This window comes from Heptranchias perlo, chromosome 16 (genome assembly GCF_035084215.1).
Source record: "Heptranchias perlo isolate sHepPer1 chromosome 16, sHepPer1.hap1, whole genome shotgun sequence".
Classification (NCBI taxonomy): Eukaryota; Metazoa; Chordata; class Chondrichthyes; order Hexanchiformes; family Hexanchidae; genus Heptranchias; species Heptranchias perlo.
Window position 1 is genome coordinate 58,739,248 of NC_090340.1, and position 22,829 is coordinate 58,762,076.

The 22,829-nt window shown below is 44.0% G+C and overlaps 1 long non-coding RNA gene across 1 annotated transcript in view; it reads left to right on the forward strand.

The window, feature by feature from the left end:
• The window catches only part of LOC137333385 (uncharacterized), a 112,064-nt gene extending 98,533 nt beyond the window's left edge, over positions 1–13,531 (forward strand). The window contains exon 3 of the long non-coding RNA XR_010965891.1: positions 13,235–13,531. This is a non-coding gene — a long non-coding RNA (uncharacterized lncRNA). The remainder of the gene's footprint in view (positions 1–13,234) is intronic.
• Positions 13,532–22,829: the final 9,298 nt, after the last annotated feature.

The window sequence follows — 22,829 nt, forward strand, 5'->3', positions numbered from 1 at the left end:
GTGTTAGACCCCTTGATTATGCTAACCAGGGGCCTAGTACTTGTTTCAGGACCCAGCTGCCAAATTGGGGTAAAAGCTGAGCAGAGTGCACTTCCCTCTGGGTGTACAGCGGGATTGCTGGAGGTCGTTGAGGGGAAGGGGTAATTTTTTTCTTGTTTACTTAGATGAATGTGGAATCGGGGAGCACCTATAATCCTGCAAATAGATTATTGAAATTAGGGTAATTGTCAACATTTGGATCGTGACTCTCTAAAAGGTAGATGACAAGAGGAATACAGGGAAGGGGTGAAATGAACAAGGGGACTCTCAGGACACTAACTTGGTGTCTCCAACTTCGCAAGAGACATTGAATGAGCATCGATATATGTCCAGGTCAGGATGGTGTGTGACTTGGATGGGAACTTGGAGATGATGGTTTTCCTTCTCAGAGTTTACGAATATTGCTTCCTCTCCTGAAGCAATGACCCCAGCTGGGGTAGGGTTCCAGGGTGGGGTGGGTGGGTAGATACCCTCCAGTACCTCATTCAAGTGTCCATTCTTCACACATGAAAGGAAGAACCTGCATTTAAATAGCACCTTTCACGACCTCAGGAACTACAGTGAAATTGATCAGACAGAAAGTCGTTCTATAATAACCAGAAACGACAACACCCACATTGAATATGTTGTAATCTATTCCACATATAGTTAGCATTTGCTGGCCAAGATACATAGAAAATAACAATGAATTGTAAGCCTTTGCATCAGTATTGAGATGGGGCAGAATAGTTGTATGTTTCTCATTAATCGTTTCCCCAAGACCATTTAGATTGTGGGTTGGGTTCCATAAGACTCATGTCAACCAACATACAACCACCCTTCACATTAAGGAGGCTTCTGACTATGATCTTAATTTCTCAGATAATATTTATTAGTACAGCCGGTGTGTGAACAACTTTTGAAGACAAGGCAGGCTGACTCTCATTTCATGCCATGCACAAGAGTGAAAATTACACATCAAGAGAAGACCAATCCCTAATCAGACCCTATCAGAGCATCAGTATCATTCCTTTAGCACAACAAAAAAGAAAAAGGAAGACTTGTATTGATATAGCGCCTTTCACTACCCCAGGACGTGCCAAAGCGCTTTGCAGCCAATGAAGTACATTTTTGAAGTGTAGTCACTGTTGTAACGTAAGAAACGCGGCAGCCTATTTGCGCACAGCAAGATCCCGCAAACAGCAATGTGATAATGATCAGATAATCTGTTTTAGTGGTGTTGGCTGAGGGATAAATGCTGGCCAAGATACCAGTGAGAACTCCCCTGCTCTTCTTCGAATAGCGCCATGGGATCTTTTACGTCCATCTAAGAGGGCAGACGGGGCCTCGGTTTAACATCTCATCTGAAAGATGGCACCTCTGACAGTGTTAGCCACAGCAATGGCGAGGATTATACATTCAGGCACTTTTGGTTAGTTTCCCATTTCCACAATGTGAAATTTTATATCTTATTTAACTCTCTCACAATGAAGTTGCTTTTCTCATTGAAAGAGAGGAGATTTTCACTGTGTCTTGGTTACCTCCCCTAACGTCTCTACTACTTCCTGTTGGAACCGAGTAGAAGTTCTCAAAATTATAGGCACTGTCAAGTTTCTGGATGTCCTGCACTCCCACAGTTCGTGGTACTCTGTAACGTGGAGAGAGGGAGTGAAGATACTGTTATTCGGAAGGTAAGTATTTCTGTATTCCATTTAGAAATTGTCACATAATATGAAAGAGAAATGCCATGACAACAGACCTGTAAAGATTCGAATGGGTGCTCTTGATTGCTCAGGAATGAGTTTATGGGGTAGATTTCATTAATTAGCACTTCTGGCACTAATCAGAATATCGAGCATAGAGGTTAGTCCATCTGTTACACAGATAGCCCTATGTTCCATCCATTAAATTAATGGACAGAAGATTGGACCACTGCAAAATGGGCACATGAATCTCTGTGCCAGGAACACTAATTCATGAAATCTACCCTTCCATGTAGAGCTCGAGTACTATATTTCAATAAAAAATGGGGAGGTGAAACGGACTTATCGAAAACGGGGCCCAGTGTAAAACAGGCTGTTCATTCATTACGAGCCTGTTTCGCGATATTCGCCAAGACCAGTTTTATCCCCGTGGTTTCTAATTAAATACTTTCAATCTGAAATAGTCTTCCGTGAACACTGTAAACTCTGTCAATCCAGGTTAGATTCTTGCTCGGTGATAAGTTATCAAATCTTAGCTGGGGTGTCAGTTGTGGCACCATCACTGGCCTCAGTGCCCTTTGGGGAGAGGGGAGAACCAGACGGGGTTCCTGCCGCTGTTTGCTATCCATGGACTCCTGCTTGAAAGTGCGTTTGAGGGGGGCGGTGGGAGAAGACAGGATCGGATTGCTGTCAACACGATGATAACAAAAAGTTCAGTGCTGGCCGGGAATCAAGCTTTTATATGATATTGAACTTTTAAATGTGTTACAGTTCCGGGGATTGGCATCCTGTGTCAATCCCTGCTCAACATAATAATTTCTGGCTACAGACAAACCCCCTGCATATGTCACCCAAGCAAGTCTCTTCCAACTGAAAGACCTGGCAAGTTAAGTCACCAGCAGGCTGCTTTATGGCCCTGAAAAGTTGGAAATTATATTCTTTCACCTGTGGGATCCAGGTTCACATCCATCTTGGACTGATGTCCTCTCCCCTGCTGGCTATGAGAGTCCTTCGTTAAATGGGAAGTCCCAACCCACTTCTTAATGGGCAAAGTTCCACGGTACTGAACTGCTCATTGGCAATCTCGTTCGGAGAGACTTTTGGGTTGGGTGGTATGAAGATTTGCAGAACTCGCACTGATGTAGTTGATGATCGATGAAACTCGCTCCTTCCACAGGCCGTGTACCATCTATCCTATCGTGGACTCTACCCCAACCCAGTAAATCTCATGAGGTAAAGTTCTTCACGAGTACTCCCTGATTCACACAGGTTATCAAGACAAACCCAAGACTCTCAATTCACCCCTATATCTCCGTTGTTCAGCGCTGGCCTATTCCCTAGATGGACAACCCCACCCTTAAAGGGTCAGCAACTCAAGAACCATTATGTTTGATCAAGTAATTTAATCCCCTCAGTCTTTATTTCTCTCTGTAGTGTTCAAATTTATTTCCAGCTATCCATTTTTAAGGATGAAGCAATACAGCTGCTTAATTTGGGAGGCACTAACCTGTGGGGGGAAAAAAGTCTTTGAAATGTCAGTTCTGCTCGAGGCTAGTTAGTTTTGGACTCATGTCCCCTAGTTCTGTGCTCAGTGCAATACTGTCATCTACAACCCTGGATTATATCCAATCTAGGTTCCTATTTCCAATGAACACAAATTGAATTTTCAAGTTTCCCATTGTAATTTAGAGCCATAAGTCTCAGACTCATCCCTTTCACCACTTATTGAATCCTTACCAATGTCCCTTTGAGGTAGAGTGCTCAAAATTGCACGCAATATTCTGAATGTGGCCTCTCCAGTGATCCATACAATGTCAGAATAACCTAGTTTGACTTTTAATCGAATATCCTTGAGACATGTTCTAGTATTTGATCAGCTTTGTAGATAACAAGTTCCTGTTGACTGGAATCAATTCAAATCCCTTTCCTTAGCGGTTCCCTTCTGAGGTTTGGGAATGGCACGTCACTGTGGAGGAGTGGAAGGAGCATCACTCTACATCTCACTGTGCCGTGCATGACTCGAGAGTGCTCGTTGCTGACAGTTGAGCCTCTGCTTCTGGAAAGGAGCCTCACTAGATGTGAGCGCGGGTCGCAAATGGGACTGTAGTCCCGACTCTCCGATCCATGTTCACCATTAGAGAGACTCTGCGCTGGGAGGGGAGCACCATAATTTCAACTCTTGATTGACAAAGTGGAAAATTGTTCCATTGAATCCAATAAAGAGTTCAGGAGAAACTTCTTTACCCAGAGAGTGGTGAGAATGTGGAGTGGTTGAGGCAAATAGCATAGATGCATTTAAGGGGAAGCTAGATATGTACATGAGAGAGAAGGGAATAGAAGGATATGTCGATAGGGTTAGATGAAACAGGGTGGGAGGAGGGTTGTGTGGAGTATAAACATCGGCATAAACACCAAACCTGTTGGGTTTAATGACCTGTTTCTGTGCTGTAATTTCTGTGTAATTCCTCAGCAGTGATATCCATCACTTTGATTAGCACAAAAATGCAGCTATATATATATATATATATATATATACATACATATATATATACATAAAAATATATATAAAATTTAAAAAGGAAATGCTGATTGCTGTTATAAAACAGAAAAAAGAACTGTACTCTCCTGTTTTACAAAGGCCCATTAGATGTTTAAAGAATGCTATGGAACAGATTCACTTTATAAGCCTTGACATTACTATGCATCGTGTTAACATCCAAATGCTTAACTTCTTCCTGCTTCCATTCATACTGGAAGCAGGAACCTATTTAAAGCCTCTATTAAAACAGTGAACAATGAAATAACACACACATTCCCTGGCCATTGTAGCTTAAGCAGGCTGTAATGGATGAGCAAGCATGGATATATGAAAGGGGTTTATTGTATCAGTGATTGTTCCAGTTTAACAAAATGCTTAGCAGAAATACTGACATGGTTATGATTCCTGATGTATGCATAGCTAAGTTGCTCTTACATTGTCTTTAGAGGGGCTGTGAATGCTGCTGGCCGTGGCTCAGTTGGTAGCATAGTCCCCTGAGTCAGAAGGTCATGGGTTCAAATCCCACTTCAGAGACCTGAGTACAAAGCCTCGGCTGACATGCCACTGCAGTGTTGAGGGAGTACTACATTGTTGGAGGTGCCGTCTTTCCGATGAAAAGTTAAACTGAGGTCCTGTCTGCCCTCTTAGATGGACGTAAACAAATCCTTTATCGGGGATAGCGGTGATGGGTGAATGGAAGGTGGACAGAGATGGCCTCGTCAGTGTTCCAAGACCATGGGAGATGGCAAGGTCAAGGGGTGTCCATGAGTATGGGTCAGAGAGTTTATACAGAGACATAAGATTTTTAATGGGCCAGATTTTGCCGTCAAAATAACAGTGAGGCGAATGAGATGTGCCGCCCTGCCGTTAGCTTCACGAAAACAGCATCTCGCTGTCTGCCTCACCGTTGAAATGCATCGAACGACGTGAAGTTGATGTATTTGCGCGGTAGAGACAAACTAAACTCGTCATAGAAAGTTAAGCCTTGTCAATCTCAGTCTAAGTACCCTTTTAACGAAGTGATAAGTTTTAATTACTGGCAATCAACCTGTCTGGCACTGAAAATTAACTATTACAAGTGTGGAGTCTCACTCCTTCATTGTTGTTGGAGATTTTAAATATGTTAAATTTTTAAACAAAAAATTATTTTTCCTTTCTGTCTCTTTTTTCTCCCTCTCTTAATCCAATCTTTCTTTCCCTCTCCTTATTTCTCTTCCTGTACCTGATTTGACATTGAATTCACCCACTCTAATTTACACATCCTTCTCAGTCCTTGTGCTGTTTATTTCTCAATCCTTTAATCTTGTTGGTTAAGGAGATACCCAGTCGCTTGCCCCGTTCACTCAGGTCCCAGATGCCCTGTTTCCATGGCTGCGACGTTACCAGCTCACACTTTCAGCAACCTGGTGGGCAAAAATGTTGTGAGCTGAAGGGTGCCAGGGGTAAGTTTAAGATGCTGTTAGATGCCCTCTTACAGCAAAATATATTATAGATATACATATATAAATGCACACAGATGCACTCATCCTCTATGCATTACTTTAAAAGGTTATACCGTCTGCTAGTCTTGAATTAAAATTAGGCTTCTGTGGAGTGGAGAAATAGCATGAATAAGCTGTTCATAGATTTGTGGTTACACAAAGTATTGCAAGCCCTTGTACACTCATTATATACAAATTTACAGCATTCCTCAGCAGCATAGGCAGAGAAAGACTGGCTAAAGAATCCTGTCTGTGCCGAGAAGATCTGCCTTTGTTTTGACAGATGGATAAAACAGATTGAGCGCACTGTTTGCAGCAACAGAACTGGAGGGGGTGGGCGGAGGGACGAGAGGTTTCAAATGTTGGAGGCACCTCCAAAAAGATTGAAAGGTTGGCAGGGATCAAATTTTGGATTATGTTTGCCCCTTTGTCTCTCACTTAATGGAAAACGCCTGCTCTCAATCTACTGTCACAAAAGGTACGATTTAACCCTCTGAAGGCTGCTTTACTGATTCTTCACTAAAGAAACAGAGCGGGGTTCATTTTCACCTGACTCGCCAGGCTTCACTGGAGAGTAAAATTGGTGTCGCACCCGATCTCATCAGTTTCCCGGTGGGCGGGTTAGGTTAAAATTGCCCCCAAGTAAGGCAGTTGTGCCACTTTCTGAGGCAGTAATATACTGTGCTGTGCATAAAAATAGGACATTTTACAACGTTAAAGGTGCCACATCAATGCAAGTCGTTGTGTATTCTCCTACGATCTCGGCTGGGTCATTTGTTGGGGGAGGCGCCAAGCAGCAGCTTGGCATTTTCCTTCCATGGCGAGAATGTAAGAGGGTGAGCCAATCTGTGCCACTTTCCACGTACCAGCTAATAACAGGAAATTAAGTTACGGTGTAAAAGTCATGGAAGTTGAGCTGATTTTCTTTGGAAAAGAGGAGGTTCTGAGGCAACATAATTAAAGTTTACACGGTTATGTAAAGGACTGACAAAGTTAATCCAAATAGATTGAACTAATAAGGTAGCTGCAATCTTCTATTTTCGACTTGCTCTCCCACCACCGCCCCCCCCACTTCCCCACCAACACCTGTCAATCAACTATTTTAGATACACTCGTGGGACAACCTCCCATTGAATGAGTGTCTGTTTCGAGTCTTTATGTGGCTCGTCCACATTGCAATATCTAACTTCACAACAGACCAAGGTGGGCCAGCCGATAGTGAACAGCAGGTACTTGAGGGAGGGAGGAGGGATTGATCTGTGAATAGGAAAATGGACCTTACCGCCCGGTTTCACTTGGCATGGAATCCATCATAACAGAGAGATGCAACTGAGCTCGTGTCGTTAGGTTAGCGGCCTTTCTTGCCGTTACCCATGATCATCATCTGATGGTTGCGCTTTATTACCAATTAACACACATCAGACAACATAACATAACAACGGATTTAACCTGTAACGAATTTACAGAGAGTCGAACTAGCGGCTCTTTCGATGACCCATCAGCTGGGTCATTTCAAAGTCCATACTAGCGGCTCTTGTTTTGAGGACCCCCACAGGGTCGCTTCCATTTTGGTTTCCATACCCACTGAACTGGGGATCGAATGGTGTAGAGTTCTCTCCTCTCGGAAAGCCTTCCTTGAGGTTCTTTGACGCTCTCCTAGACATCACCGACTGAGAACTACTTCCGCGGTCCCTTGGTCTTCGGAATTGACTAACAGTCCGTTCCAGTCCAGTCTTCCACAATTTGGTTTACAGCCGGGCACTTGTAGATCTTAACTTGATGCCTTCCTCCTTCTAGATCTGCTTGATGGAGGCTCGTGATGCTAGTACTGCAGGAGCCAGTCTAGACGGTGCAGCTTCTGTATTTTACGCCTTGGTTAGTTGCCACCATACAGGCAGGGAGTTTTTTTTTGCCCAGTGCCCCCAATTCCATCCGGCCGTGAGCGAACTCACATGTTTTTGTTTTAGGAGATTTCCCTCCTGTGGGAATGTGATCTCCATCAGGTCACCATTTGTGAGTTCTTTGAGCAGTCGAAACAGTCACGTATCGTATGGAGACTGGCGGGAACACTTCTCGCCGTGACCGAGGACACACAAGACGATTACAGCAACAGTAAGACGAAGACTTCACCAAATGAGTGCTAGTTTGGTCACGATTTAACAGCATAGCTGCATGACTACAATTACCCATCCTACCGTAACCGGACTTACTAAAACAGACATCGGCTGAGGGCAAGTCGTTACCCCCAATTTTTGGTTCAATATAAGGTAGAACCTGGGCTCTTGCCTGGACAGTGTTAAGGAGCATTACTCAACTCCACTATTTCCAACTGAAATAAAATTAAGCAGTGCTGTTAATACTCTCTACACTCCTCAATCATGTCAAAACAGATATTGATCCAGGTCCTTTTTTAAAAAAAATAGTGTTAACTGAAGTAGAATGAATCATTTTCTCAGGGAGTTTCTCCCAGAGGACACTATCTTGTGCAGAAAAAGGTTTTTGTAATCTCTAACCTATTTCGGGACTTGATGAATTTGTGCTTTTACCCACCCTGTCTAAGTTAAATAGCTTGCTTACTTCAACCTCACTTATACTTTCACTTTCTGCACACCTCAGTCATGTCTACCCAGAGTCTTAGAATAGAATCATAGGGATCAATGTTAAAACCAAGCCGGGAAGGCAGCGGAGGGGTCAAATCAAGGTCAGGAAACCCATTAGTACGGGTTTCCGGGACGTCCTTACGATTTTGACGTAGGGACGTCTTTTTTTTTGTCGGTTTCCATCCGACTGATTGGCTGATTGTCAGGCTGGTCTCAGTCAGACGGGAGACCAGCCAGGGAGAGGATTATCTACAGGTAAGTCTGCAGGTAACTCTTTGTTTGTATGGATGGAGTGGGGAGGAGGTTGGGGGGGGGGTGGGCGCGCGGGGAGGCATGGGGATGGGATCGAGGGTCAGTAACGGGGGAAGGGGTGCCGGGATCAGGGGTCATCGCGGGGGTCCGCGATCATTGAGGGGGAGGATTGGGATTCGGAGGGTCAGAGTGGGTGGGGAGATCAGGGTCAGGGGTCGGATCGGGATCGGGGTTCGGAGGATTGGAGTGGGGTGGGAGGATTGGGGTCAGAGGTCGGATTGGGGATCGGAGGATTGGAGTACGGTGAGGATTGGGGTCGGGGGTATGCAATCGGGGGTTGGGGATCCGCGATCGGGGGTCGGGGGTCCCCGATCATTGGGGGGGCCGATGCAGGTAGGCTCATTGGGCCTGGGGGAAACACTCCTGCTCCTCCGGGCCCACAAGCTCTGCCTTTCTAGGCACCTACCTGTTAGTCTCGGTCCTTCTCGCCTCCTTTCACAAGGCGTAAAACAGAAGGCCCGGGAATCTCGGACCCCCTGGGGTTGAAATCGGGAAGTCTAGAAAAGTGGAGGTCCAAAGCCTCCTTGAAAGGTTTTAAGGCCCGACCCATCTCCTGGGAGCGGTGTGGTTGCCTGCCCCTCTTCCTGCCCTGGTGAAAACTGGAAATGGGCGGGTTGGGGGCGGGCCTAAAATGGTGGCAATTTTCAATGCCCCCCCGCCCCCAACCCACCCTTTCTCAATGTTAAAATTAAGTCCATAGAATCATACAGCTTGAAGGAGGCCATTCGGCCTATCATGTCTCTTTGAAAGAGCTATCCAATTAGTCCCACTCCCCTGCTCTTTCCCCATAGTCCTGCAATATTTTCCTTTTCAAGTATTTATCCAATTCCCTTTTGAAAGTTACTATTGAATCTGCTTCCACCACCCTTTCAGGCAGTGAATTCCAGATCATAACAACTCGCTGCATAAAAAAAATTCTCATCATGTCCCCTCTGGTTCTTTTGCCAATTATCTTAGATCTGTGTCCTCTGGTTACTGACCCTCCTTTCACAAGCGGAAACAGATTGAGTTGCTTGAGCCTTTCTTCATAACTTCGACCTTCCAGGCCTAGAGTCATGCTGGTCACTCTTCTCTGATCTTTTTCTTGATGGCCGTGCCTTCAGCTGTCTAATCCCTAAGCTCTGGAATTCCCTCCCGAAACCTCTCCGCCTCTCTCTCCTCCTTTAAGACCTACCCCTTTGACTAAGCTTTTAGTCACTTGTCCTAAAATCTTCTTATGTGGCTCGGTGTCAAATTTTGTTTGATAACACTCTTGTGAAGTGCCTTGGGATGCTTTACTACATTAAAGGCGCTATATAAATGCAGGTTGTTGTCGTGTAACCCTGCGATATTTCATAAGTCCAGAGGCTGCGTTGCTCCGTGGGGTTCTGGAGATGTAACATCATGTGTGAAAAACATCGTAGTCAGCTTAATGAGGCACAGTCAAGAGCTGAGGTTAAAATGAGAGTTTCTAGGGACAAATTATGTTATGACAAGCTATAAAACATCAAAGAATACATAAGTGGTCTAATATGTAGACTGTTCCAGAGATGAGCTATTTGCTTCCTTATAAAGTACAGCCTTGCAGAACTGATTAGTGGCTGGGATATTAATACTTGTGATTTTCAATTGACAATAGAAATTGCGTTTATACGGTGCCTTTCATGACCTCAGCCTGACCCAAAACACTTTACGACCAATGAACTACTTTTTAAGTGTAATGTAGGAAGCATAACAGCCAATTTGCACGCAGCAAGTTCCCACAAACAGCAGTGTGATAATCTATTTTTAGTTGAGGGCTAAATATTGGCCAGGACACTGGGGAGAACTCCCCTGCTCTTCTTCAAATAATGCCATGGGATCTTTTACATCCACCAGAGAGAACAGTCAGGGCCTTGGGGTTTAACATCTCACCCGAAGGACGGCACCTCCGACAGTGCAGCATTACCTCAGCACTGAACTGGAAGTGTCAGTTTTGATTTTGTGCTCGAGTCATGGAAATCTTGAACCCACAAACCTCTGACTCAAAGGCAAGAGTGCTGCCCACTGAACCACAGCTGACACTGTTGGAATAGAATTGAAAAGGATGGAGGAGATTGGCGGCGGGGGGCGTTAGTGGTGAGGCAAAAAAGTGTGAGTGAGAGAGGGGAGGGTGATCTGAGGAGCAAAATGCCAGTCTTTCAATTCCCCATTGTAGAGAAGGTAGGGGTTTACTTCTATATGTAAGCTTTTCTTTGCGCTGCTTGTTATGTATTAGGAGTAGCTATACCTCTAATATATAGCAAGCAGTGCAAAGAAAAGCTTACAAATAGAGGTAAAACCCCTCTATTTGTTTTAGAGGGCATGGAGTGGGCGGAAAACCCATCCATCCTGCTGGCGGGAGGCCCCGGTACATTCAGACGGCAGGGCCTCATTACCATGCCAACGGCGAGTTGCACTGGATCCCCCACCACCACCCCTAACGGGCTTCCCGCTGTGGCTCACCAGCTCCATGCCGACCTGAATGGCAGGCAGGGAGGTCCAGGGTGGGGAGGTGAGGAGGCAAGGGACGCAATCACGGCAGGAAGGGGAGTCCAGGGGATGGCAACAGCCCACATTATTCTCATGGAGCTCGGAGGAGGACTCCTGCTCCTCTTGGCCCCGCGGAAATGGTGGGGGGGGGCCTCATTACTCTATGCAAATTGTGGTCCTACGATGTACGTAGGACCCCTTGGGATTTTGGGGCCTCTTCCTCTTCCTCTTCACTGTCCAGTTCAACTGGGCACAACATGCATAGCTCCACGCTGTGTCCAGCTGCCCCTTAACATTGCACCGGGGTCCTATGTACGTCAAAGGACCACGATTTGCATATAGAGTAATGAGACTCCCACCTGATTCACATGGGCAAAGGTTGAGGGGTGATCTAATCGAGGCGTTTAAAATGGTAAAGGGATTCGATAGAGTAGATGCAGAGAAACGATTTCTCCCAGTGGGGGAATCCAGAACATGGCAGCGTAATCTTAATAATTAGAGCTAGGCCAGTTCGTGAAATCAGGAAGCAGTTTCTCACACATCGGGTAGTGGAAATCTGGAACTCTCTTCCCCCAAACGTCAGTGGGTCAATTGGTATTTTTAAAACTGAGATTGATAGATTTTTGTTGGGTAAGGGTATCAAGGGATAGGGAGCAAAGGCGGTTAAATGGAGTTGAGATGCATATCAGCCATGATCTAACTGATGGAACAAGCTCAAAGGGCTGAATGGCCTACTCCTGTTCCTGTATTACTAACTCGCCTGGTTCGTCCAGTGGAAGACCCCGGCAGTGGGGCAGTAAGAGGTGCAGTGCAATTTTAACTCGGCTATCACCCTGTTTTCGCGAGGTGGGCCAAGTTAAAATCGGTCCTTGGGCATCTGATCTCAAGTGTCTTGGTATTATGCTGCGTGATATTAATAAAAATATATGAATGAGTTCGGATGAAAATCCCCCGTGTTATTTTGTTAAAGCATTAAGTGTGAAGGTTTACACCTTCATTACAATTGTGGGCAGAGGAATTTCATGAAAGAAAGAAAACCTTGCATTTATGTAACATCTTTCATGACCTCAGAACATCCCAAATGACAGCCATTGAACTACTTTTGAATTGCAGCTACTCTTGTAATGTAGGGAACACGGCAGCCAAATTGCGCACAGCAAGGTCCCACAAGCAGCAATGTGATAATGACCAGATAATCTGTTTTTTAGTGATGTAGGTTGTGGGATAAATATTGGCCATAACGCCAGGGAGAACTCTCCTGCTCTTCGAAATAGTGCCATGAGATCTTTTACGTCTACCTGAGAGAGCAGACGGGACCTCGGTCTATTGTCTCATCCAAAAGACAGCATCTCCCTTACGGTGCAGCACTCCCTCAGTACTGGCACCAGAAGTGTCAGCCTGGATTCTGTGCTCAAGTCTCTGGAGCAGGACTTTTGACTCAGAGGCGAGAGTGCTACCCATTGGTCCACGGCTAACACTGTATGTATAAGTAAGGGTTAAGGTGTTGCATACCAGTGATTCTCCTCTTGACATCTCCCTGTCTGCTTTGAGAAACCTCCTCTTCTCTTCGACCATGCCTTCAGTCCTGTACCCTCATCCTCTTGATTTTTCTCTCCTCCTTGCCGTTTATTGCCTTCATCTCTTTTCAAAGGCATGAAGGGTTTTGATAGAATAAATAAGGAGAAACTGTTTCCAGCGGCAGAAGGGTTGGCAACCAGAGGCTGCAGATTTAAGGTGATTGGCAAAAGAACCAGAGCGGCATGAGGAAAAAAAAAATTTACGCAGCGAGTTGTTATGATGTGGAATACACTCCCTGAAAAGGGTGGTGGAAGTAGATTCAATAATAACTTTCAAAAGGAAATTGGATAAATACTTGAAGGGGAAAAATTTACAGGGATATGGGAAAGAGCAGGGGAGTGGGACTAATTGGATGGCTCTTTCAAAGAGCTGGCACAGGCATGATGGGCCGAATGGCCTCCTTCTGTGCTGTATTATTCTATGATTCTATGAATGCCCTCTGAGCATGTGAACAGGGCTATAGAAATGCACACTGTTGAGTGAATGACGTCAAGTTCTATTTTTGTTTTGCAGTGTTCCGGGAATTTTTTTTACTGGCGCTTCAATGATTATGTTCCACAGTTCCACCGTCTGTTTATAATTGGCGGCACTCTTGAAAGAGGACTGAAGAAATCAAAATCTGTTGTTGCTGTGTGGGCTTCCTGGATTTTTACCAGTGTTATGGGGATCACATTCCGCAGATGTCTTTCATTTTTCTTTGAAAACCGTAAATCAGTGGTCTTGTTCATTATTAATATCACACGGCGTCTTTCAATCCCAGAGTCTGTAAATGTAACTCTGTCCATGTGTGACTGTATTATTTCTATTAAATGTTTCTCAGATATTTCATGAACCTGTCATCACATCACAGTCTGGTTGCTGGAATTATTGTTCCTTTGCAAATCAGATTGAAAAGAATGGTTGAAGTATAAAAGTACTGAACCTATAAACTACAGTAACAGCCTAATTCCTTTGATGGTTTGACGGCTAAATGCAGAACAGCACCATTACCATCACCACCACAAGCACTAATCACCACTATAACCACTAACCACTACAGCCCACTAGCCACAGCCACAAACAAATCCACTAACCATCACCACCACTATAACCACTAACCATTACTACAAGCACCACCACTATAACCACTAACCATTACTACAAGCACCACTATAACCACTAACCATTACTACAAGCACCACCACTATAACCACTAACCATTACTACAAGCACCACCACTATAACCACTAACCATTACTACAAGCACCACCACCACAACCACTAACCATTACTACAAGCACCACCACCACAATCATATCCACTAACCATCACTGCAACAACTTACCACAACCACCTTCATTACCAACCACAATCACATTCACTAACCAGCACCATAACCATTAACCAGCATTACAACAATTTACCACAACCACCATGACAATCACGATCTTGTCCACTAACCACCAAAACCAAGTCCATTAACCACCACAACAACCAGTAACCATCGCAACAACAGCAACTTGCATTTATATCGCACCTTTAATGTAAAAAATAGCCCAAGGCGCTTCACTCTGTGTGGGATTGGGCCTTGCAGACCCATGGTTCAAGTGCCTGGTCTGTGCTGGATTCGATGATATCAGTCAGGGGCAACAGTCCGAGCTCTACTACTGACAAAAACCTGCTACAATAGCAATGAAAACGTCAGAGCAAGTTATACCGACTATGCGGCCAGTTCTGGAGTATGATGTGCGGATTTGGTAACTTTACCTCAAAAGGAACGTACATGCATTACAAAGAGTTCAGAGAAAGATGATCAGGATGATTCTAGGCCTTAGAGGCTCAAGTGATGATGAAAGGCTCAAATAACTAAACTTATTTTAGCTGGAAAACAGACTTGGGAAGGTGTGAAGTAGATGTTCAAAATAATGAAAGAGTGAAGTAAGCAAGCTATTTATCTTTAATGGGCTTACAAGACCAATATTCACAAGGCTTGGGCAAAATTAGATGTATAAAGAACCTTTTCTAGCCACAGGATAACAGGCATATGAGACAGGCTCCCAGAGCAAGGAGTTGATTTGGAGTCAATTGTGATCACCTGGACTGGTCACAATTACCGGGGGGGGGGGGGGGGTGGGAGAGGAATTTCCAGACTTTTTCTTACTTTATTGGCCCTGGTTTTTTTTTTGCCTCTCCCAGGAAATTACATGGCTGTGGGGAGGGGTTAGGAAGTGTCTAGTCATGATGCGACAGCCGTCGTGAGTGTGGGGCAGGTTTGATGGACCAGCTAGTCTTTTCCTGCTCGTCATTTTCACATGTTGAATTGACACCTTTTAGAAGGAGCTGGATCAATATCTATTGAGAAAGGGGATTGAGGGTTTATAGAGTATTTAACAGAGCTGCTTGATTTTTATTTCAGGGGAGGCATGGGTAGTGTTCTTTAAAGTGAAGGATCAATAATTAGTGGTGTGGGGAGTCAATAACAGAATAATCATACATGACTTTGATTGGAGTGGGGTTAATGCGCTAAGTGGCCTTTTCTTACTCCAGACTTCCTTATGTTCTGTACTGAATTAGCCTCCAGACGCAGTGGGAACAAACCACTATGCCACATAGTACATTGAATAAATTCAAAGCAGAAATAGACAGTTTCCTAGAAGTGAAGGGAATTAGGGGTTACGGGGAGCAGGCAGGAAATTGGACATGAATTTAGATTTGAGGTTAGGATCAGATCAGCCATGATCTTATTAAATGGCGGAGCAGGCTCGAAGGGCCGATTGGCCTACTCCTGCTCCTATTTCTTATGTTCTTATGTTCTTATTATTTAACTTATCTTTTTACATTTCTTAAAACTAACTTTGGTTATTTCTTTACCATAAGTAATTTTTAATGTATGACACCAACAGAATTCACTATAAAGATCTGTGGGATAGAAGTTTGATCCGACTAATGGCACTGACCCTAATTCATCTTTTGTTTGTGAAGTATCAGGTCAATCCATGGTTATATATCTCCTAGGTCATCATAATGCACCATTGGTCAACATCCAAAACTGATTGAAGACAGAGTTTGATCTGGTTGAGAATATTGTTGCTATACTCTTACACAGGCCAAGCTAGTCACTCCCATTTATGTATCATTACAAACAATGAACCATTCTCTGTTATTGGCTAGGTGTGTTAAGCAGAGCATTTAGCAGCTGAATAAAACCCAGATACAGTAATATTACTGTGATTGAATCAATAGTAATAATGGACCCTGCTCTGCTGTACCGAGTAACTGAGGGCAGAAAGCCGATTGATTCTGACTGTTCTGTTCAGAGACACTTGATTAGAAGTCAACTTATTCTAGCCTTCTATAGATGGCTGGTGAGGCTATATTTGGAACCTACAGTGTAATAAGGCCACTCTACCTTGAAAAGGACCTTAAATTGTTACAGAGAGTCAAAGATAAGTAAGAATGATGGTAACACTAAAGACTCCGAAGTTATGAAGACTCAAGTGGTAACTTACCAAATCTGCACCTTTGATGTGGACCTCTACCCATCCAAAGCACATTTCCACAGTTCAGGTGCATGCCCTTAACAATTTTACATCCAAATGGAAAGTCATGGTTGGGGCGGGCGGTGATGTGCCTCTGAATTCCCAACATGGTCTCTCAGCTTAGGGAAGTCCACGCCAACATCACCTTTGGAGGTGAACGTATTTTAGGCTGCCAGCCTTTGCTTAGTGGGTAACACTCTTGCCTCTGCGTCAGAGGGTTGTGGCTTCAAGTTCCACTTGAGAGACTTGAGCACAAAATTTAGGCTGACACTCCTGTGTAGAACTGAGGGAGTGCTGCACTGTCGGAGGTGCCGTCTTTCAGACGAGATATTAAACGGAGGCCCCGTCTACACTCTCAGGTGGACATAAAAGATCCTATGGCACTATTCGAAGAAGAGCAGGGGAGTTCTCCCCAGTGTTCTGGCCAATATTTATCTCTCAACCAACTTCACTAAAAAGCAGATCTGGTTATTATCACATTGCCGTTTGTGGGACCTTGCCGGGTGCAAATTGTCTGCCCTGTTTCCTTCATTACAACAGTAACTACACTTCAAAAGTACTTAATTGGCTGTAAAACGCTTTGGGATGTGCTGAGATTGTGAAACGCCCTAATGCAAGTCTTCCTTGGTTTTCGCTGGAGAAAAGAAATTTGAGAGGGTACCAGATCGAGGTCTCCCAAATGCTTCTAGGCACAGATGACGCAGACGTTAACTGGCTATTTAACTTGGATTGTGATTGCAGAACTAGGCGCACTACAAAACTGACAAGCCTGAAGCAAATGTGGAGATCAGAATTTTTCCTCCAGTGACCTGGATAACTGTAGCAGACATAATTTGTTACATTGATCAACTCCTTTACAAAAAGGCACTGATAAATACCTGGTGAGGGATGCAATTTAAAGAAGAAAGAAAAAGATTTGCATTTAATCTAGAGAAATAGAATACAAGAGCATGAAGGTAATGTTAAATTTATGTCGAACCTTGATTGGACCACACTTGGATTGCTGTGTGCAGATCTGAGGCAGAATTTTAACTTTGAAAAAACAAATGGGTTGGGGGCGGGGGAGCACTGAAAATCACATCAATTTCAGACCCACCCTCCCCACCCCGCCCATTTCCGGTTCTCACCGCTCTCAGGAGGTGGGTTGATCAGGCCTCCATTTTCAAAGGTTTTTCGATTTCAACCCCTGGGGGCTGGGAATCCTGGGCCTTCTCCGTCACGCCATGCGAAAGGAATGGAGACGGCCCGAAACTGCAGGTAGGTGCCTTTCTGACACAGCTTGCGGGCCCGAAGGTGTAGGGAGTGCTTCCCCCAGCACCCCCCACCACCGTGACCCCCATGCCCATCGGTGCCCCCATGCCCATCAGTCCTCCCATGCCACCACCCCCCCCCCCATTCATACAATGAAAGATTTACCTGAAGACTTACCTTTTCACATCCTCTTCCTTGCTCTGCTCCTGTCCGACTGAGGCCAGCCTGTCAGTCAATCAGGCCGGCCAGTCAGACGGCAAACTGACAAAAAATAAATAAAAGGTAAGGACGTCCGGGAAACCCGTACTTCCGGGCTTCCCGTCTCCGATTCGACCCCTGCCCCCTTCCCGGCTCTGAGCTAAAATTACCCTCCTGGTCTCCATGCTACAAAATAGATACTGTAGCACTGGGGAAAATGCAGAAAAGATTTACGAAGATGTTAACCAGAATTGGGAGGATGCATCTGTCAGGAAAGATTGAGCAGGCTGGGAATCTCCTTTGGAAAAGAGGAGACCTAATAGAGGTGTTAAAAATTATCAAAGTGTTCGATAGGATCGATGTGGAGAAATTATTTCCACTTGTGGATGAGTCCGGAACAAAAGGGCATAAATGTAAGATAGCCACTAACAGATCATGTAAAGAATTTTGGAGGAATTTCTTCACACAGAAAGTGACGAGAATGTGGAACTCACTGCCACATGGAGTGGTTGAAGCAGATAGCATTGGTGCATTTAAGGGGAGCCTTGATGCATACTTGAGGGGGAAAGGAATAGGGGTTACGGAGGCATGGTGGGAAGAGGTAATTAGAGTGGGAGGAAGCTCGTGTGGATTATAAACACCGGCACAGACTAGTTGGGACGAATGGCCTGTTTCTGTGCTGCAGATTCTGTTAAAAACACCTCACCATGTCTCTCAGAAATATCCTAAAGTTCTTTATGTACAGTGAATTACTTTGAGGTGGCCACTGCAGTTATATAGGCAAATGAAAGACCTCACACACTGAGATGAATGACCAGCTGATGTGATGTTGCTGGTTGAAGGAAAAATGTTGGACATGACACCAAGAGAACTCCCTTCTCTTCTTTGAATAGTGTCATGGGATGTTTAGTATCCATCTGAACCTCTGGAATAAAGGCACATGGCCTTCATTTTAACATCTTGGGCAGAAAATCATGTTGCATGTGTCACGTGTAGCGTTTTATAGGGTTTAGTGTGGGACATCACTCTGTGATAAATCACTTCCTCCTTTAAGGAACTATAAATGGCTACCTCTACTGGATAGCAGTGATTAAATATTCTGCAGATAATGATCCTTTGTTCTGGGACCATCGAGGGACTGGCAGATTTGAATAATTAAGCTTTTAAGGCTGGATATTCTGAAGTTTCACTTAAGTACTTTTAGGCTAAGGAAGAAATATCACAGAGATTTCCTTCCGGAGATTAAATGTGTGTGGTAGACCCTATATCAGGGTAAATCGTATACGGTCTGTGGAAAGAGCAGGCTGATGGCCCAAAATGGCCTTTCCATTTCTTATGCTTTCGTATGACCTGATTCAATTGTTTCTACCCCATTCTTCAGTGCCAGTAGAAGTCACTATTTATTCTTTTCAAGGAGGAAATATGATTCAAGATAAAGTACTCCCTCATTTAGGTCACATGGAAAAAATCTCAAGCATTAGTTACAGTGGTGTCCCATTTTTGGGTTTCCGCAAAAAGTCAAGAATCTACCCTTATGTGCGATAGTGTAAAACCAATGAAACTAAAAATCGGAAGAGATGTAAAACGGGCTTCTGAACTGCTATCACCCATTTTACAATATAGCATAAAGTCAAGACCTACACTTTAGAGTTAGCTGACATTGCCATGGCAGCCTCAGTAAGTGGGGATGCTCCAAAGTATGCCCCACAACAAATCCTGTAAATTTTGCCTTTGTCCCCCTTCACTTGCTGGGGGAAACGGAACACTTTCCATTTCAAATACCCAATGTCGGTATCAAGCACTCCCAGGTCAGAACAGCAGAACTCGTTGCAGAGCAACAGTCCCTTTGTTCCAACAATATGCTCAGTCCCAATCTCAGAGCAACTTGCCTTACTGTACCAAGTAGCATTTGTTTTCCTATTTCCCATTCCAACCACTCGTAAGCCTGTCTGAGTGGCATTACCAATTAGGGACACTTTTGCATTGAAGGACCATGTCCCAGGAGGATCTGGATTCAGTTTTCACATAGACCCTTTACAGCCAGCAGATTGTAATAAACTGGACAGTCAGGTGGTGAAGGCTAGAATGCAAGAGCCTAGCCTCCAGTTACTTCCAAACCTTTATTCACAGAGCTCCTCATTAACCCCTCCACACCCCAGATAAGCTCGCCTATAAATGGATACAAGAGTCCCCAATTGATACACACCACCTGAATACAATTAACACTAATTGATATAAATCACATGGATACAATTATCATGGATTGGGCTAGATTTGAACTCACGTTCCCAGAAATGAAAAGTCAGTGTCTAACCCATCCTAGTTTCCCCCAATTCTGTGAATCTGTACATGCTGCACAATTTTCTGCTTGCAAGCCACAAATCTGTGGGAGAAAAAAGCCCAGTAGGCAGTTAAAATACCAAAGGGAGCCAGCAGGTGCCTGAATCTCAGGAAAGTAAGCAGATATGAGGAGGGAGGAAGTGAGCACGGCACCAGTACAGGGTGGAGAATGCATTTGGAGAAAGTGTGGAAAGGGAGGGAGAATCTACACCGCAAGCCCCAGACTGAGACTTGACCTAAAACACACGGCCATTATTTCCTGCAACAAATCGTTCACCCCTGAGGGTGGATTTATGGACAGTTGTATATATCATCATCCTGTCTGGGTGACAACTGGGCGAATGAGTTGGGAAAATTTAGTATTCCCCAGCTGCTTCTGTACTTAAGTAGAGTAAGGAAAGACTTGGCCATTGTTCTATCCTGAAAATAGTCTCACAACACTCACTTTAATCTTTAAAAGGGGTAGCGATCTGCTGGAAAAAAAACTGTTTTGTTTGGAGAAGGAGGAGAATTGTAGGCCATTTTTGCCCTGATAACACAATGCGCAAGTGATGCGATGGTGGACTTTCAACATGGCTTTTGCAGCATAATTTTGCAGGTAAATAAATTACAGTTTGCCAAAATGAAGATGGTGTCCCTTTAACTAGTTCATTAAATAACTGATTGCCAGCAGGTTCAAAGATAAAGTAAACAGTTGGAGTAACTGAATGTTGATTGAAGTGGATGTAGATTTAAGGCACCATCAATCACATTTTGGTAACAACACCCACCCCCCAACCCCGTCCTGGTTAAGGTAGTATCCCTTTCAATTGCTAATTCAACAGGAGGCAAAAAAACCTTTATTTATCAATTATGTTAGGGAATTAATAATAAATGTACTGGAGTAGAAAGCAGAACTGTGATTCTATCCTCTTGTCATCCATCCTTAGATAATGGTGATACACTAACAAAAGAATGTGTCATTGGGAGATTCTGTCAATTTGCCATTTGTTTGTGGAAATAAACATGCATCTTGTGAGTTTGGTCCCATTGTATCTGACAGGAAACCTTTTATTATTCATTGTGATCTTTGATAGTTGGGAAGACAGTTTGGTAGCTTTTGAGAATTGCATTAATTACTTCTCAGCTATTTCCATGTGAGATCGAAGTGCAATTTCTAAACGTCACTGGATTTCTCACCCCATCTCTCTCCAAACCAATTGAGACATTTCTTGCCAAGTAGCAATCGGTTTGTGACCTTTCCGAGAGGGGAAATTAAAATGTGCAAACCCAGCTGAACTGTTAAAGGAAGACTTTCGCTAAAGAAGGAAGTGCCAGGCTCGATTGCTGTGCCAGGCTCAGTTCCTTGATTCCAGCCAGAACAGCAAATTATAGAATGTTCCAGCATAGAAACAGGTCATCCGGCCCATCAAGTCTGCACCAGTTTTTAATCTCCACGTGAACCGTCGAGTTTAATCCCACTTTCTTACTCACTCCCCATAGCCGTTTTCAAACATCTATCAAATCCTATTTTAAAAGTAGCCATGATGTGGAGATGCCGGTGATGGACTGGGGTTGACAAATGTAAAGAATCTTACAACACCAGGTTATAGTCCAACAGTTTTATTTGAAAATCACAAGCTTTCGGAGATTATCTCCTTCGTCAGGTGAGTGACGAACTCACCTGACGAAGGAGATAATCTCCGAAAGCTTGTGATTTTCAAATAAAACTGTTGGACTATAACCTGGTGTTGTAAGATTCTTTACATTTTAAAAGTATTTATTGACTCTGCTTCAACAAAGGAACATTCTAACCAGCATCTGCATACTTATTTTTTCTAACCTCTCCTTTGATATTGTTCCTTCAATTCCTAAGTCTGGATCATTTATGTCAGCCTTGGCTCAGTGGGCAGCAGGTCTTGCCTCTGAGTCAGAAGGTCATGGGTTCACATCCCACTCCAAAGACTTGAGCACAACATCTAGGTTGGCACTTCAGTGCAGTACTGAGGGAGTGCTGCACTGTCGGAGGTGCCGTCTTTCAGATGAGACATTAAACCAAGGCCCCAACTGCACTCTCATGTGGAAGTAAAAGATCCCATGGCAATATTTGAAGAAGAGCAGGGGAGTTCTCCCTCGTGTCTTAGTCAATATTTATCTCTCAATCAATGTCACTAAAACAGGTTATCTGGTCATTATCTGATTGCTGTTTGTGGGACCTTGCTGTGTGCATATTGGCTATCGTGTTTCCTACATTACAACAGTGACTACACTTCAAAAGTACATAATTGGCTTTAAAACGCTTTGGGACATCCTGAGTTGGTGAAAGGCTCTACATAAATGCAAGTTCTTTCTTTAAATAGGAGTGGTCCCTATGCTGATCCCTGTGGAACATCACTCACCACATTTTATCAGTCTGAGAAACTTCCTCTTATCCCTGCCTTTGCTTTCTGCCCTCCAGCCATCTTGTTATACATGTGGCTACGTTCCTTTTAATTCTGAAAAGACGGTCCCTCTTTCTGTAATGCACTGAAGTGTAAGCTGAGATTATGTGCTGATGTCCTGGAGTGGGGCTTGAACCCATGACCTGCTGCCAACTGAGCCAAGGCTGAGGCCTTTGTAGTGCAATTTTAACCCCCTGGGATTTAACGTTGTGATGTTGTTGTTGCTTTTATGCCTCAATCCACCTTAAAGATACACTAAGTTAGAGATGAAACGCTAGAGGATTTCTGAAATATATTTATTAATAAACAATAATAGGAAATATTCAGTATGAAAAGAAAACTGTACTTTCTCATAACTTTTAAATGATTCCAAAAATCTTT